Below are 2,472 nucleotides of genomic sequence, written 5' to 3'. Positions count from 1 at the left end.
TCTAATAGTAGCCTGGAAAAGAGTAAAAATATGGCTTTAACAGCCTGGAAAAATAGCTCTAATTGGACATTTAAGCCTTTAGTTTGAAAATCCTACACCAGTATGGTCCGATAATACCGTAGTGACACACCGGATATGTGTTGTCTCACCTTGAGTTGGAATGAATCTGGCTTTTTTTAAAGAAGCATGAAAAAGAATTTAAAAAATGTCTGTAACAGCCTGGAAAATACTCCAAATATAGCTTTAATTGGACATTAAAGCTATATTTAATGGAGCATTTATTTTAATAGTAGCCTGAAAGAGTCAAAATATGGCTTTAACACCCTAAGAAATATTTCAAATATAGCTTCAATTGGACATTTAAGCCCTTAATATGAAAATCCTACACCAGAATGGTCCGATATTACCGGAGGGACACACCGGGTATGTGTTGTCTCACCTTGAGTTGGAATGAATCTGGCTTTTTTTAAAGAAGCATGAAAAAGAATTTAAGACATGGCTTCAACAGCCTGGAAAATATTCCAAATCTAGCTTTAATTGGACATTTAATCCGGTTTTCCTTGCTTGTGTCCCAGGGTTTACGTTCAAAGTGGATTCTGTAAAAGTCCTCTGGCGCCGACGCTCGGCCCGTCTGAGTCCAGCAGAGCTCTGTTCACCAAGACGGCTTTCTCGGCACGCGGGGCCGTCGGCGTCTTCACCTACGATCTCCAGAACAAGTCCAAGGAGGACTGTCTCGAGAAAGTGGCGGTCCTGTTCTCCGTCCCCTACGACTACATCCAGTACTGCAACCTGTACGCCGTGGGGGTCTTCGACCAGGACACCAGGTGCGATGAGAGCCTGTTCGACGAGATGTGCTACAGCACGCACCAGCAGGCGGTGTTCGTCCGAGGGAAGGCTAAAGACACCGGTCTGGCTCACAAAGGGGGCGCGTCACCGTCCGGCCACCATGTCGGACAGCGCCACGTCCGTCCTCAAGGTGCAGGTGTGCATCAAATGAAATATGGAGCATAACTGTTCAAGATTTAAGATTCAGGATTTAAGATTCAGAATTTCTCTATGGTCATACAGCAGTACTCTGTAGTAGTCTCTGTTACATCGTTTTACTCGTTTAATAACTGTGTTCTTCATATAATCACTCGGTCTGAAAGAAAATAAACTGAAGATCAGCAACATGCTCCCAGTTTTATTTCTTTATTAGCAAATGCTGACGAAGGAATCTACTGTGAGTGGAACCTGTCTTGGTCTCTTGGTCTTGGACTCGACTAAGGTGGTCTTGGACTTGTTTTGGACTCGACTAAGGTGGTCTTGGACTTGTTTTGGACTCGACTAAGGTGGTCTTGGACTCGACTGAGGTGGTCTTGGACTTGTTTTGGACTCGACTAAGGTGGTCTTGGACTTGACTAAGGTGGTCTGGACTTGACTTGGACTCGACTAAGGTGTACTTGGAAGGAAAACTAAAGACCATCTTAGTCGAGTCCAAGACCAGGACTAGTTGAGTCCAAGACAAGGCAGAGTCCAAAAAGGTTAGAGTTTGAGTCGAGTCCAAGACAAGTCCAAGACCAGGTCTAGTCGAGGCCGAGACAAGACTGAGTCAAGACAATCCTTTTGGGTTTTACTTTCCCTCCAATATAATTATCAACACAATAAAGACACCTGGACTCGGTCCAGACCAAAAGCCATATCTGGCAAGACCAGTGGACGAGACCGAGACAAGTCTGAGTCCATAGAAAAATGGTCTCAAGACTGAGTCTAAGACCGGACTCGAGTCCCACAGCCCTGGTGCACAGATCTAAATACGTGATTTATAATCAAACAGAGACGTTCCAGAGACAGTTTCACAGAACATTTATTCTTATTAAAAAACAAACAATATGTTTTCACATTGATACGAAACACTGATAACCGACAGAAGAGACTCACCCCCGTCCCCCCCCGGGACGGGACTCATTTCCCATCATGCCTCAGGGGCTCCACCAACCGGAAGCTTCTCAAAACAAAAACAAGGTCAAACATTTCTAACACGCATTAAAATAAATAAATAAATTACTCTATGTTTCAGTTATTGCAGAGACCACGTTGGAGAGTCCGTGGTCTCCAGATGTGTCCTGATGTCTCCAGATGTCTCTATATGTCTCCTGATGTCTCCATATGTCTCTAAATGTCTCCTGATGTCTCCATATGTCTCCAGATGTCCGCCGTCTCTCCCAGATTACAGAAATCAACACATGTGGAGGCGTGGATGATGTTGGAGCGACGGCGTAGCTGCCTAGGAACTACTTCCTGTCCCCTTCAGAACAAAAGCATTAAGAGTCATTTACCAAACCCCCAATTCCACAAGATGCAGACAAAAGAAATTTGACATTTTTGAACATTGACTTCAGACTTTTTCTTTTAGTTTCCACTACCACCACCTTACTAGTTTCACTAGTTTTTGGAATTCATGGTCAATAACCCTCATTTATATAGAATTAG

At 43.9% G+C, this 2,472-nt stretch overlaps 1 pseudogene; it reads left to right on the top strand.

Moving 5' to 3' along the window:
- Window positions 1-1,161, top strand: part of LOC116685486 (DELTA-thalatoxin-Avl1b-like) — a 9,367-nt pseudogene extending 8,206 nt beyond the window's left edge.
- The last annotated feature ends 1,311 nt before the right edge of the window (window positions 1,162-2,472 follow it).

This window comes from Etheostoma spectabile, unplaced genomic scaffold (genome assembly GCF_008692095.1).
Source record: "Etheostoma spectabile isolate EspeVRDwgs_2016 unplaced genomic scaffold, UIUC_Espe_1.0 scaffold00569874, whole genome shotgun sequence".
NCBI classification, from domain to species: Eukaryota; Metazoa; Chordata; class Actinopteri; order Perciformes; family Percidae; genus Etheostoma; species Etheostoma spectabile.
This window is presented reverse-complemented; position numbering and strand designations above follow the sequence as displayed.